This window comes from Gossypium hirsutum, chromosome D06 (genome assembly GCF_007990345.1).
Source record: "Gossypium hirsutum isolate 1008001.06 chromosome D06, Gossypium_hirsutum_v2.1, whole genome shotgun sequence".
NCBI lineage: Eukaryota > Viridiplantae > Streptophyta > Magnoliopsida > Malvales > Malvaceae > Gossypium > Gossypium hirsutum.
Genome location: NC_053442.1, coordinates 7,461,998 through 7,478,720, shown reverse-complemented (window position 1 = coordinate 7,478,720; position 16,723 = coordinate 7,461,998). Strand labels below are relative to the sequence as shown.

At 32.5% G+C, this 16,723-nt stretch overlaps 1 non-coding gene across 1 annotated transcript; it reads right to left on the bottom strand.

Moving 5' to 3' along the window:
- Positions 1-11,000: 11,000 nt before the first annotated feature.
- LOC121218783 (small nucleolar RNA R71) lies at positions 11,001-11,107 on the bottom strand. Its single transcript, XR_005915260.1, has one exon. It is a non-coding gene; the product is annotated as a small nucleolar RNA R71 (small nucleolar RNA).
- Between the last annotated feature and the right edge of the window lie 5,616 nt (positions 11,108-16,723).

Genomic DNA, 16,723 nt, shown 5'->3' with positions numbered 1-16,723 from the left:
AATTGGGGTTATGTCTAGTTTAAGGGTCGTCAATACAAGGTTACCTAATCTTCCATACATTAAATTTCAGGAATTTGAAGAATTTTCTATTGCATGACATATGTGGATATACGTAGACAAGCAATATGTATCAATACATAGCCCATGTCTAGTGCCCATTGGTTTGTTTTTGACTGTTTTGAGCCTTCTAAAACTCGTATTTGGATATTGATATTTGCAGCCACTCATGAAGTGTTTTTATTTTAAAATAATTTTACAACCTTCAAAATGATTTTTATCTAAATTATATGATTTTATTAAATTGTTTCAAATTTTGATTTATTACAAAATTTTGAGATTTTAGCTATGTATGGTTCAATGGCATCTCTCTCCAGTATCAAACATTGGTGCAGGTAAGAGGTGTTACGGAGGAAGCTTAAAAGACTTGTTGGTGACCATGGAGGTCTAGATGGCCAATATTAAGTCTATCGTTTATGATGTCCTGACTCAAGTGGAGGCACCAAAGACTTTCTTTATGAGGTGAAGTCTACATGATGAAGTCCTATAAAGAGCTAAAATCACAACTTTATAAAAATCTGAAAGGAACCTTGAATTTTAGTACGATGCATTTCCCCAAGGGTGTCCTAAAACTCCTCCATTGGATTGTAGTACGAAATAATATTATCTAAAGATCTCTAACAAAGTAGGCATATGTCAAATGTGAATACCCCTCAAAGTTACGGGCATAACATTTGGCATAGAAACCCAATCTTGATTGAAATAAATACCACGATTTTGATATTTTTTTTCAATGAAATTATCACATAGTTTGCTTAATGGATACAAAACACCCACATCTAAGCACCTAATGCAATGACTCCTTATGTAATAGCAAACACTAGTTTTACCTATGGAGGTAGTGATTTGTGGCAGTAGATGGCAAAGTTGCTTTGTTGTCTATTTCATTAGGAACTGTAGATTTTTTTGGTCCATAAAATTCATGCATTTACAATTCATACGATAGTATTGATACTTCTGAAAGGTATTTTATTTTCTTGTAATTTGCGTTTATATTAACTAAAGAAAATATTGGTTTTTGTTTCCCTTGTGGCGAGCCTTGAAGAGGAGGGATATTTCAAGTATCCATTTAAGATAATGTCTTTTAAGACTATTCTGGATGTATGATTCAATTTTAGTAGTAATATTCCATTTCATTTGGAAAATGCAATAAGATGTTTGGGGTAATATAAGTGATTGAGAGGTGGTAACTTATATCATATGAGGGAATTTTGTGAATAGTTTTATTGCTATTGATGGGTGGCTTTACGATTTCTTATAGGCACATACATCCCATGTAATTCAATTTTATGGTTCTTTATTATTTATACATGGCCTTCTTTTCTTAGATGCTCATTTTGTATGAGCTTTTAGTTTAATATTTCTATTTAGTTAATGTGATTATTGGCAAGAACTTATTGAATCCGTCATTTAGGTTCATAATAAATTAAAAGTTTTTTTACTATTCAACCTAAAACCTTGAGCATTGTACAAGGACATAGGGGCAACCCATTACCTCTTGGGTGAAATTGTAACAACATGAGCATTCTTCCTTGCAAGAATTATCATAGTAAGGTATTAGCTAGGAGGATTTGAAATGTATTATGGCCTTAAGATTTCTAAGGATAAGCTCGGGACCCTAATGTTTGTTTGATTTAGTTTGGAATTGCTATTATGCATGACTTTGAAAGTGTGATGATATTATGGAGGAGCGTCTTTATTAGAATTTTTTTGCTTCTCACTTCAGGTAATTAACAATAATTTTGTGTGAACTTCTAAAAATCTATTTCATGCAACTAAACAAGGAAATTTTGAGGCTTGGATACAATATCCTTTACATGTAAGATCGATTGCTTATGCAATTTGAGATCTTCATTTTGGTTAATCAATTGTGGAAGCTTTTACTAGAGGGGATATTCCTAGCCCAATGGATATCACTTACTTTGGTGTTTTATCAGTGGTGGTATACATTTGGGTTACGTACTAATGAAAATCATTATACTAGAGCCCTTTTTTCTATTATTTATTTCTACTTTATATTTAATATCGAGTTGGTTATTGTTGCTACCTTAAGTTGCTTATTTGTTTAACACAAGAAGTGCAATGGAAGTGCTAGATTGTAGTGGCCACTACGGCTTAGCATTGCGATAAACTGTGCCAACAAAACAAAAATAACACCAAGGTTTTTTACGCAGTTCTGTTTCCTTACGTCTACAAAAGCCTAGATTAGTGAGAAATTCCACTATCCTCTCATTGAGAACTTGGGAAGTAAACACTCTTAACAATGCTTACAATACAACCTTTGCACTCTCTCACTAAAATAGTTCCTAAATGAACAGATTCAAGTGTTCTCAAGAAGCTTCTTACAAAACCTAGACAACCCATACAAAATATTCAATTCATCTTGCTAACACAGAATCTAAGTGAATACAAAGTAACACCTTGAAAATAACTATTACAATCACAATAATCAAAGTACAATCAATCAATTGAAGATCTGAATTCCAAAACAACTACATAGTTTTCATCGATCCTTTATGTTTCAAGGGATTATTTGATTCACTCGTATCTAATCTAATATTCAAATTACCAAGGATTGATTTCCATAAATGGACCAAAGTATCTTAAATAAAACAACAGATAACCAGGTCCAAAGATTTCTTCATTAAATTGTCAAACCAAATAAGAGAAATATTAAAACTACCTCAGTGGCAGTCTACAGTTGATACTGCCGAGTGCCAGTCAACAACTATCGGCTCATTTTGCCTCAACAATTACACCAACAACTGAAATGGAAAACAAATGTTTCGTGGGTCAAAAACACCAAATCTTATCTCAATCGTCATTTATCAACATCACTCGAAGTAAGTTCCTTGGCTTGGACGGGGCACTTAATCTGTGTTGCTATTAGTGGATCTTGAGAGAATATGTTCAATGAAATAATTTCTTAGATATCTTATCGCATCCCTAAATGTTAGACCCATTTTTTCTGGTAAACCCCAATTCACTAATCATTTATTTGGTACCTACCGAGTATCAAGAACTACCATGCTAACCCTTTTCCGGGGATTCCATCCACAAACACAAAGTTTATGGTTGACTGATATTGTACACCATCATTTAGCTATTTCATTTTTTTCTCCTTACTGGTCATATGTATAAAACTAACTTCGAATTAGTTATACTTTGAGAATCCATATATTTTTTTTCAATAGAAAAGAAAGGGAGAGCTTTTAGATATTGTGTGTCTTAAGATACTATAACCAATTAAGGTATGGATTCAAACAAAAAATAAAAAAAGGGATACTCTCATGTTTTTGTTAGCCTTTTGGCGACATGGTCGAGTGATAAGGTGGGAGATTGCAAATTCTTATTCTTCAATTCAAATATTGCTAATTCATGGGGCTGCCAAGTTCCCAATTCTGCACACATGAGAGAAAACAATCTTTTAGAATCACGAAGCTATAGCTTTTTCATCTCGAATGATAGGAGACATTTCTACTTTACATAGGTAAGAGAAATAGTCCTTGGAATATAATCATCCCCTTCTTCTCATCTTAACACATATATTTGTCAATTACAAAAGAAACAAGGATTTAGATAAACAGATTGCAAGTTTGTCATGTCTTTTCTGTTTGTAATTCGAGTACCGCTATTGTCATGTTTCATTGAATCTGGCAATAAATTTATATTTCTATCTATATTTCATCGACGATATTAATTAAGGACTTGGCCATTTTCAGAAAACAATAAACTAAAATATGATGTCCTCCATATTCCTGCCTCTGTTTCACATATGAAGAAAAACCAGAGCCGAATACTTTTGGGGTTAATATATATAGTAATCCTGATCCATTGTTCATATTTATATCATATGAATTGCCAATGAGTTCTTGCTATATAACATATCATTCACTACAGTAAAACAAGTTTTTAGTGGCGTTTTTATTGGCGTTTGGATTGAAAACGCCGCAAAATGTAAAACAATAGCGGCATTTTTCTCATAAACGTTGCAAAAGGTAAAGCAATAGCGTCATTTTTCATAAACGCCGCTAAAGATAAAAGGCGTTTTTCCCAAAAGGTTCTTTTTTCTCAGAACTGGTATCAGCAAACCTCCATAAAAACCTAAAAGGTAAAGTACTTCGTTTCCTTTATCCTCTCTTTCCCATCAGCCGCCGTAAGCTTTCCATCATCACGGTGGTCTGCTCCTTCATTCGGCGACCTCCTACCGCCTCCCCTTGCTCGTCATTGCAAAACCTCACTCACTTACGTTGGCTCGTCCGTACCCTTAGCCACTATCTACCTCCACTTTAACGCCGTTCTCTGTTCTACACTTTGTTTACTTCTCTCTTTCCCTCTTCCTTCCGTCATCTTCATTGCTCGTTCTTCCGTCTTTGCTGCTTTTTACTCCCTTCACCGCCTCTCTCTCGTTTTATTTTATCTTTGTTTATCTTTTATTCGTTTTTGGTACTAATTTACTTCTTTTTTTCAGAAGTTTGCTTTGAATTTGAGCAAATTTAAGGTATTTATTCCTATGTCTAAACCCTAAAGCTCAGGCCTTTTCTTTCTCAACTATTGAAGGTTTCTTACTTTCTTAGATATTTTTCCCTCCATCTACAGCTCTGGTATTTTTTCTCTCAAAACCCATTTATTGAACCTGTTTTTTTGCTTCTTTCTCGACATAAATAATGTTTCCATTTTGGGTTTATCTTTTTCGCTCTTTTCGTTTAATGCATGACCGATTATATTGTTGAACCCCAACGGCGTTGTCAATATTTTGAACTTTTAGTGGGATAAAGTGTTCTATATTCGATTAATTCAATATTTTGGTTGGTAAAATTTTTTCTCAAAATGAGGAATTTTGCATATTACGTGTAAAAAGAACTTTCAAAAGAGTTTGCTACTTGAGGCTTTGTATCCATTTACATTCTTTTCTACAAAGATCTGTTGAAATATGCAACAATTTTTCTTCAAATGACAGTTTTTACTAGGGAAGAGAATGTATGTAGGGCTATGTTCTTGATTAGCATACTGGAAACTGATTCTTAGATTTCAGTTTTGTTTATTTTTCCCTCTTCTATTTTGTTCAGAAATTCACTTTTTTTTTCTTGAATTCAGTAAGAGTACTGTAATAAATAAATAGATAAATCCTAAAATAGTTATAAGATAATCCTTAATCAGTGATTAAAGTCATCGCTTACATGACCCATTATCTGTTTCCTGGTAACCTTGAAGAGTGGGAGTTGGTGTTTCTTCAGTTTGTTGAATGGCATCCACTCTATTTTTGTTGAGTTATGAATATGTGTTGATTTTGTGGAAGACTTCGCAATTCACATAAAATCAATTGTAGAAAAGAAGAAAAATAAAAGAAGGAAGAACAGAAAAAAAAAACTAAGATTTTTGAAAAATAAAAGAACGATAACATTTGATACCGAATTCCAGACCTTAAACACAAAAGCAAAGCACAGAACCAGAGATACTAAATTCTAATTACTGCAAATTCTCACAATTAAACTCTTAAATTTTTGGGGTGTTATAATTTGAGTATTTGAGGGTAAAACTAAATTATCATTTATATTTGTTATAGCAGTGTTTTTAAAATATAATTTATCCCCAGGCGACATATATTCTATAGTACTTATAGGTTTAGAAGTACTTGCATTACTTATCTTTTCTATCATCCAATCTCTTTGTATTGATAAATCTCTTAAATTTAATAATTTTGGTTGTATTTCAGTAGTGAATTTATTAGGTTCAAAGAGTTCAATAATTTTATTATTAATTTCTTTGATCTCTACTTCTGCTGTATTAGTATATTCATTAATAAAAGTCCAACTTACTGCTAGATCTTCTGCTAAATCATTAATTTCAGAATTTTTTGTCTGAATTCTAAGACATAAACATTCTTCTATCAGAGGATCTGTAATAGATATGAAGTAATTTGGTTTAACTTTAAGTCCTATTACTCCTGTATGTAAATTTGATTGAATTCCTCCAATAAGTGCTTTTATTGGATTTTCAAATCTTTTATCTAATAAAACTGCTATTATTGGTATATCATGACCTTTTCTAAACAAAGCTCTTATTATTATCATTATTATTCCTAAATGTATATATCTAACTTGAGGATATATATTTTTTAATCCTCTTAATTTTATCTTTAGTAAATAATGAGATTTCTGTTAATTCTCCTCTAATATCTTTAGCTACCGTATTACCACTTATTTTTTCTATATGTCTTTAACACCATATCCTATATTTAGATATTTTATAAATTTCTTCTTTAGAAATATGATTTTTATTTATTTTTTTTATCATTTCATCTGAAAAGTCTTTTTCTTCTCCGATTATATTTTCTAATTTTATATCTTGTTCATTTTTAGGAACTTCTTCTAATTGATTATTAGAACTATTTCCCATATTAAACATAAATATATATTCTTCTTCATCTGTGTCAGAATCTGTTTCTGATATTAATTCGTATAATATTTCCTCAAGATTTATTTCCTCTTCTGAACATATTTCTAAATCTTGTTCTTCAAGTGTTTTAATAATTTTTCTTGCACTTTTTCCTTTATTAGGACAATTTGGTGCTATATGTCCTTCTTCATCACATATAAAACACTTACATATTTGTTTTTTTTGGTTTTTTAGAAGTTTTTCTTCTAACAAATATTTTCTTTTTATTATAACCAATATTTTTTCTGTTTCCTGGTTTACATTTAACTAGCTTATATCTTCTATATTTCTTTTTATGTTTTTAATAAGTATTAGGACATACCGGTTTAGATCCAAATTCCCATTCATTTTCTAAAATTTTTTTACAGTACTTATTACTTAATTTATGCTTAACTTGTTTAGAAGTCTTACTTTGTAAACAATATAAAGTTATTCTTTCTTTTGCAAAATTAATTCTATTTCCTATAGAATCTATACTTTCTGGTTCTACACTAGCTAATTTACTATGCTTTTCTAAATAAGAATTGTATTTTTTTTATACAAATCTCATCCCATGGTGGTGGTAATTTATGAAAATATTGGTTTTACTAGATTCTATATTTTCATTTTTTAGTTTTTGATATTCATGAAGATATTTTTTAGAAAATTCTTCTAAATATCTAATGTCACATAATTTAATTTTTGACAATATATAATTAGACTGACAATCCTAATCTTTTTTATCAATATAGCCACAAAATTCTGTTTTTAGAATAAAAGTTAATCCTTTTAAAAGATCTTTGAGAGTTCCAATCTGGTTAATTAATTGTCCTTTTTATTCTTTACCTTTTTCAGATTCTTCCCATCTTCTTAGAAATTGTAGAACATCTCCTTGAAATGTTCCAACAAAATAGTTTAAAATTTTTTTTGACCACATATTGTTGTTGTTATTAACAACAATAATCATAGATTGTGCCCAATCATCTATAGTTTTTCATAATCTGCCATAGGAATATTAGTTAGATCTAAATATATTCCTCATTGAGCAACATTTCTTTTATTTAAATAATCTATTCTATGTGGTACAGGTTGAGTAGAGGATTCTCCTAAATTTTCATATTTTATTTCATTTGTAGCAATATTTTCGGTTTGATACAAAAAATTTTAGTTGTATTTTCAACTTTTTCATAATATTTATTAAAAGATCTCAGATAATCATCTTTTTAAAGATCTCATATAATCATATTTTTGAAGATCTGGCTCTATTTTTCTTTTTCCATGAGGATCTGTTTGATTAGTATCCATAGGTTCTGGTATTTTTATATTTTCAGTTTCCTCATCTGTTGAAGTATTTTCTTTATCAGAATTATAACTAGTAACATTTATGTCTTCTAAATTGATAGAATTATTAGAACTACTACTACTACTACTACTACTACTACTACTACTACTACTACTACTACTACTACTACTACTACTACTACTACTACTACTACTACTATTTGTAGTATCATAATTTAACATATAATGATAATTAAATAATGTAAACAAATCTTTATGTTTTTCATAAAGTTGTTCTATTAGTTTTAGATATTCTATTCTTTCATTTTTATCAGATGTCTTAGTAAATTTATTCTTCCAATATTCTATAAGTTGTTTATAGGATTGGAAATCATATTTTTGTTGATGAACATATTTTCTTTTCTGTTTTTCAAGTTTTTTTTATTTCTTTTATTTGTAGAAGATGATTCCTCTGAGGAAGTATCTTCTTCTTCAGACAGAGTTAATATTATATTACTATTTCCATAATATAGAGGTCCTAAATCTATTTCTTGTTCTATATTTTTATTAATAATAACTTGTTCTAATTTATTATTAACATCAGATAAGATTTCTTTAGATTCGTTGTTCAAATCTAATTCTGTAACTTCTCCTAAATTATTTACTTGTTGTTCTATTTTTCTTACTTTATTATATAATTTATGAAAATATATAGAAGTAATATCCATTAAACTATTAAAACCTTTACTAAGAGCTAAAATATTGTTTTTCATTTTTAGAATCAATATGCATAACATAATTGCAAATTTTATCTTTATATAGATAATCAGTTTCTTCCATGAAATTTATCTTGGGTACCTAAAACCTTCTGTTATCTTTATATGTCTTTACTCTTTAAAAAGCCAAGATTGTCAATAGATTCATTACATCTAGATGAAATAGAGGAAATGAATCTAGATAATATTCAAGAAGGATAAAGCCAAAAAAGGGAGTCACGTGAGAAAATGACATCCAAGAAAGCAACTTGAGAAAACAAACATTCAATTGTGGACAAAAAAGGAGGAAACTTAAAGAAAACGACATCCAGATGCAAACAAAAAAGATTGCAATGTGGAAGCAAATCAATGACATGACAAGACAAAAAATAAAAAAGCAACGTGGAAGCAACCATGTCAATGATGAGTGATAAGCTATAAAAGTAACATATTTTTAATCCCATTCTTAATGTATTTTTGAATGAGTTATTATGTAAATTAGTGAATTTTATGCTTCTAATCCTTTAAATTCATGTTTCTATACTTAGGTGAGCATAGGGGAGCGAAAAACAAGCCATAATCGAGCAAAAAGAGCTGTTTTCAACATTCACACTGCCTGAGCATTTTCACACGGGCAAGCCACATGCTCGTGTGAGCCACAAGGGCTAGCCACATGCCCGTGTGAGCCACACAGGCTGGCCACATGCTCGTGTGAGCCACAGGGGCTAGCCACACGCTCATGTGCCAGCTCTTGTCGATTTCGCACATTGTTTCCCAAACACGCGAAAAAACCCAATTTTTAGGCATTTTGAGCATTCTAAAGTCTATAAATAACAATTAGAAGAAGACCTAAGGGAGCACGCAAAGAAGACCGAAGAAATTACTCGAAGAACACCATCGGAGCCAACTCAGAAGTGAATTTCCTTCAAGATTGAAGATCTCCTTTTAACTTCTTTCGAAGCTTATTTGAATTTCTTTATGTCTTGTAGTTTTTCTGACTTTGAAATGTTTTCTTTTCAGATTATGAACTAAATTCCCTAGATACCTAGGGAAGATGAAACCTAGGATGAATCTTATTATTTGATTTTTGAATTACATGATAAATACTTTATTCTTGTTCTCAATTATGTATGCTTATTTCATGCTTTAATATTTTAGGGATATTAATTCATGTTTAATGTTCTTATTTCAGTGGAGTAAAAGTCTTTGTTTAAGAGTAGAACTAGCATAATTGAGTGGAGTTGCATGCAATCCTAGAAATAGGACGACATAAATCTACCGGATTAGAGTCAAGTCTAATAGGGGAATCCATAGATCAAGTTAATGCGACAATAGGGGTTTTAATTAGAAAGAGATTTTGATTAATCAACCTAGAGTCAGTTGTTCTTACTCTCGAAAGAGATATTAACATAATTTAGGGATTTCAATTTAGGGATTTCTAAGGATCAAGACACAAGTGAATAAATTATTTAATTCAGATTCGGAATAATAAGTGAAGTCTAGGTGGATTCTTTCCTGGGTATTGTCTTTCTCTTTGGTTATCTTCAAATATTTTCCTAATTCATTCTCTGTTGCGTTCTTAATTAATTTAGATTAGTAAATTTAGATTAAAACAATCATCCCAATTTATTGGCTAAATAATAGAAAAATAGTAATTACTAGTACTTTTAGTCCTCGTGGATACGATATTCCCTACTCACCATAGCTATACTATTGTTCGATAGGTGCGCTTGCCTTTGTTGTAATTATAGTTAGTTTAGAGACCATCAAGTTTTTGGCGCCGTTGTCGGGGACTAAAATATTAGGAACACTTGATTTTTATTAATTTAGCCATTTATTTTTTATTGCATTTTATTTTTTTAAGTTTAATTTTTGTTTTCTAATTTTTATTTTATTTGCTTTTGGTAGGTTCCTTTAGTTTATGACTAGAAGAAACCCGTCGAGACCATTAGTATTTGATAGTGAAATTGAAAGTACAGCTCACAAAAATCATAGAGAAGCAAGGCAAAGTCGTTAGAATATAGTGGAAGAGCAAGAGGGCGTTATTATTGTTACTGAGGAGATGGCTGATAATTAGAATAATCAGCTACCTCCTGTGGTTGCTGCGAATCTTGCAAATCTAAATCTTGCTCCTTGTACTATGTATGATTATGCCAAGCCCACTCTAACTAGGGCTTAATCGAGTATTGTGAGATCTACCATTGCTGCGAATAATTTCGAACCGAAGTCGAATACTATTCAGATGATACAACAGTTTGTTTAGTTCGATGGTTCGCAAGACGAAGATCCAAATACTCATTTGGCTAATTTTCTAGAAGTCCGTGACACTTTCAAGATAAATGGCATTTCTAATGATGTCATTCGTCTACGATTGATTCCCTTCTCGTTGAGGAATAAAGCAAAATAGTAGTTGAAACCACGAGGTTCTATCACTACATGAGATGAACCGAGAAATTTCTATTGAAGTACTTCCCATCGGCTAAGACAGCTAAGGTGAGGAATGATATCTCTTCCTTCGTGCAGATGGACTTAGAGACCCTATATGATGCATAGGAGAGGTATAAGGATTTATTGAGAAGACGCCCTCACCATGGGTTACCTTTATGGCTACAAGTTCAAACTTTCTACAACAGTTTGAATCCCTCAACTAGGCAGTTAATCGATGCAGCAGCTGGTGGTACTCTCAAATCAAAGTAAAATAATTTTCAAATACAATGTTTGATTTACACTTATGGGGAAAATATTATAAATAATTTTTTATAAATGTCAATATAATGCTTGAAATTATCAAAATGAACGTCACTTTTTGAACTTATGAAATTAGATATTATTGGCATTTAGAAAATTAAAAATTTTAATCTTTTCATTGCCCAATACAATTTTTGATACAACAAAAATTAGATTGTCATTGGCAATAATGTACTTGAACACGCCTCCATTGAGTAGCAAAGTTGGGTTGCTTATTATGGCTATAAGGGGTGCGGTGAGTCGTAAGGAAGGATGGTTTTTGAGGATCTCATAGGTTTTGAGATTTCTTGGGAGAGATTAGGTAGCGTTTTGGCATCATATGAAGCCTCTCTTTCTTCTTGTGATATGGAGAAAACTTTTATAGAGAAAGGGGAGGGAGCTTTCACGATTATATATAAGGTTGCTGTAGAGGCATGATGGGTTCATTAGAATATGATGGGATGATTTAATGGTAGTGTGTGAGAATGTTTATAAAAAAATTAAAATTTAGAAGTTTATTAGAGTATAAGATAATATTATTTTTTCATTATTACAAGTCAAACTTAGCAATCCAATTAGTTGTTGGAGTCATAAACAAAAGTAGGTAGGGGAGGAGTTATATGAACTTCCAATGGAGTTGCTTTAGGACTCGTCATTCCAGCTGCTTCACGCATATCGATTGCTTCATTCAACGGGGTCTCAAACTCGAACCAATACAACAAATTAGCTAATGTAAGTTGCATAATCTGAAGTGCAAATGAAACTCCAGGGCACATTCTTCTACCACTACCGAATGGAATTAGTTCAAAATTATGTCCCCTCACATCAATGCTTTTATGGGTAGTCATGAATCTTTCGGGACGAAATTCAAAAGGGTTTTCCCAGATGAATGGATCATGATGAATCTTTTGAAGATTGATAATAAGTCAAGTGCCGGTTGAAACATGATATCCATTAACAGTGCAATCTTCAATAGATTCATGCATCACAGAAAGCAGAGCAGCAGGGTATAGGCGAAGAGTTTCGTTAATGACTGATTGAAGGTACATTAAGTTTTTGATATCCGATTCTTTCACTAGCAATCTATTGTTGCCAACATGAATGTCTAGTTCTTGTTGAACCTTGTTTAATGCATCACGATTATTGAGTAATAAAGATGAAGCCCATGTCATTGTAATCGATGTTGTATCTTCTGCCGCTAAAATAAGAACCTATTTATTCATGTACCATAGATATTCAATAGCTTATCATAGATCATCAAATAAATATAAAAAAAATTCAATAAAAAATGTTAATAGAAGAAAAACTAATTATAACTTATCATATTCAATAACTTTAAAGATTGTCAAAAGGCAAAACAACCTACTTTATATTATTTTAAAATAGAACAGAAATTTGCGGATTAAGTATTAGTTCGATTGGTATGGGTATTGTTGTCAATATTATTAATTATTTACATCTCCTAGTTACAATTCTTGTTAAAGTCTTTATTCCAGTGTGATGAAACCTTAACTGGAGTAATGAGATTTGGATAAGTGTGGAAAATCTCTACATACAAAGCTGCATTAACGTCTTCTAGGGTTTTTTACTAGAACGTGGATTAGGAAGATGAGAAGAGAATCCGGAAGCTGACAAAGACAAGGAACAATAACCCGTGGCTGTTTCTTAGGGAATGATATATTGGTTGTCCGGGAAGTATAAGTAGATAAACAAATACCTTTGAGGCTGTGCAGTGCAGTGCACATTGGCAGTTGCGATGGTAAGTGTTGACACCATTTTTTGGATGGAAAAACGGGGTCGACTTGGGTTTTGAAAAATGAAACGGGAGTCGCCACCAATCCTTTTTTTATGAGGTGTGATTGGATCACCTCGAAAAGTGGTTGTTTTTAATAAACGGTTTTAATTTTATTAAAATAACAATTTTGGTCCACGAAATTTAGAAAAACGGGTTCGGGAGTCGATTACGTATGAGGAAGGATTAGCACCCTCGTAACGCCCAGAAATTGGTACCTGTTGATTAGTCAATGTCTTAATGTTGAAAATTGGAAAATTTAAAAATTTAAAATACGATCCTTTATCTTAAAATGACTTGTATAAAATAGGTTGCTTATATTAAAAAACTCCTATGATAAAAATTAAAAAAAGGATATTCAATTATTCGAGTCAGATGAGGAAATCGCAACCCAATACGTTTGGGCACCATTTCTCAACATTCCGAACATTGAATATTGCCTTGGTTGTTTTTAAGAAAATCCTCATCTCGAAAAAACAACGTGTCACATCCAATGCGTTAGGACACGACATATTGAATTCCCAATAATGAGCTTTTATTTATTTATTTTTAAAAAAGTAACCTCGATTATTTAGATTCAACAAAGAAAATCGGAACCCAATACGTTAGGGCTCGATTCTCTCGAAGATCCCAAATACCGAGTGTTGCTTTTATTTTGAAATTTTTATTCTTGATAAATTCGAGTAAAATGGATGTAAAATAATGATAATGATGTCAATGTAAATAAAATGATACAAGCAAAACAATAAATAATAAAAACAATCATACGGGCAAGGTCACAAATAATTAGGAACTAAAGTAAGAAAACAAACAATAATAAACATGCAAATATAAAAATATATAAACACACACATATATATATATAAAACAATGAGAATATGAAAAACATGTGTATGTGTACATATTTCGGAATTATTGTACATTAAAAATTATGTAAGTGTATGTACATACATATATAATAATCATTAAATATATAAAAGTATATATGTGTAAGTATATATTAGTCATAAAATGTAAAGAATATATACAAGGTATATTTTGAAAGTATAAAGTATATGTAAATGTATATATAGATATATAGATACTTTTATAAATTATAAAATAGATAAAATATGAGTATTTATATGTATTAAATAAATTATATAAGATATATATATGCACTTATATAATAATAATGATAATATAATAGGAAATGTAGAAACAATAATAATAATAACATTAATAATAATAGCAATAAAAACAATGAACTAAATAATAATAATAATAAAGGGACTAAGTCGAAATGAAAACAAAATACTGGGCGAGATTGCAAAAATAAAAAAACTAAAAGGACCAAATTGTGACACGCACTGAAAGAGGGGGACCAAAATAGTAAATAAACCGAAGCCATCAAAACGCAGCGTAGCAATAGACTAAATTGAAGCAAAAATAAAACTTTGTGGCCAAATTAAAAATAAAAAGAAATATCGAAATAGGACCAAATTGAAGCACGCCACAAATCGGAGGGACTGCGCGCGTAAATAGCCCGAAGATTAAAAACACGCGGATCCTTCGGGTCGGATCGGGTCGACGCGCGGATCCCCTTACCCAAAACGGCACCGTTTTAAAATTAATATAAATACTAAAAAAAACCTAAAAAAAAAGTTTAAAAACCATTTGTCTTAAAAAAAACAGAGAGAAGCTCTCTCTCCCTCATTCTCTCGGGCCAAGGGGCCGGTCTAGGGCTCTGGCGAACCTCTGCCGAGGCGCCACCGCATGTGCCGGCCGGAGGTTCAAAATGGAACCTTTCCTGTTCTTTTTTGAAGCCGAAGGCCTCTTAAACACGGATCCAACGCCGAATCTTGTGAAAGGTGAGCCCAACCCCGCCAAACGAGGAGTAACCGTCCGTCTCCTCCTCCTCCGGCGCGGCACAGGTAAGGTTTTCTTCTTCTTTTATTTTTTCGTTTCCCTTTATTTTTATTTATGTATGTAAAACAAAAAAAGAAGATGAAAAACGAAATAAAAAAACGAAAAGAAAAGAAAGAAAAATAAAAGGATTCACCTTAAATCTTTTTTTTTTGTTTCTATATTTCTCTGCTAATATGCGTTACAAAGGTCGAAAAAAGAAGAAAAAAAAAGAAGCCCCTGAAATTGAGTTACAATCGGCTTTTATAGCCCATTTTTTGTTATTGTTTTTGATATATTTTTTCCTTGCTTCTTTCTCCTTTGCAGATGCTAGTGGTGATGGGAGCAGGTGGTGGTAGGCGCGACGCGGAGTGGCGATGGCAGAGACCAAAGGTCAAAGAAGGCGGCGCCTAGGGTTTCAGTCTCTGAAACCCTAGGCAGATATTTTTTTTGGGAATGATGGGCTAGGGTATTGGGCTGTTTTGTAATTGGGCTTGTGGGTTATTGGGTAGGTTAGTTGGGCTTGGTTTTGCTGGGTTTGGTCTGTTAGGGGCTAAATTTGGGTTGTTGGGCTATTCGGGTTTTGTATTGTAATTGGGCCCGGGTTTCAAAAATGGGCTTGTACAACTGCCCCTCTTTGTTCGTTGTCATGTAACGAGAACAGAGCAAAGACTAAAAAAGACCAATTTTGCCCGGCCTCGCTGAGTCTCGACTTCTTTTGACGCTTCTCTTCTTCAAGTAGCCTCATTCCAGCCTACTGTGTCTTGTCGCTTGACTCCACTCCACTGCACTTCAAGGAGACCTGACTTGTAGCTTCAGTCTTCTTCGCAGCAACTTCAGGGGGATAGGATTAATGGTTTTAGTCCATTCCACTGCAAGGTCAGGGAGATAAGACTTGCTATGGTAGATTTAATCCGACCTACTGCAACTTCAGAAGTATAGGATTCATCATTTTAATCCGCTCCACTGCAACTTTAGGGAGATAGGATTTGTGATTTTAATCCGCTCTATTGCAACTTCAGGGAGATAGGATTTGTGACTCTTCGTGGAAACATTTGCTATCTTCAGTCTGCTGTACTGCAACCTTAGTGAGATAAAACTTGTAGTTTCAACTTGTTTTACTTCATCTTGAAGAAAATAAAATCTGATGCGATCTTCTCTACTGCAACTGTAGAAAGATAAGTTCTGCGGTTTTAATCAGCTCCACTGCAACTTCAGGGAGATAGAATTGGCTTCTTCTATCTGTTTAACTACAATTTCAGGAAGTAAGATTCACCGTCGTGGCTTCAATCTATGTACTTGCAATGTTGGGGAAATGAGATTCACTGTCGTAGCTTCAATCTGTTCCGCTGCATTTCCTAGGAAGTAAGATTCGCCATTGTGGCTTCAATCTTTTGAGTTGCGATGTTGGGGAAGCGAGATTCACCGTCATAGCTTCAATCTATTCCGCTGCATCGCCTGGGAAGTAAGATTCGCTGTTGTAGCTTCAATCTTTTTAATTGCAATGTCAGGGAAGTAAGATCTACTGTTGTAGCTTTAATCTGCTCCACTGCAACGCTAGGAAAGTAAGATCCACTGTTGTAGCTTCAATCTTTTTAATTGCAATGTCAGGGAAGTGAGATCCGCTGTTGTAGCTTCAATCTGTTCCACTGCAACGCTAGGAAAGTAAGATCCGCTGTTGTAGCTTCAATCTTTTAATTGCAATGTCAGGGAAGTAAGATCCGCTTTGTAGCTTCAATCTGTTCCACTGCAACACTAGGAAAGTAAGATCCGCTGTTGTAGCTTCAATCTTTTTAATTGCAATGTCAGG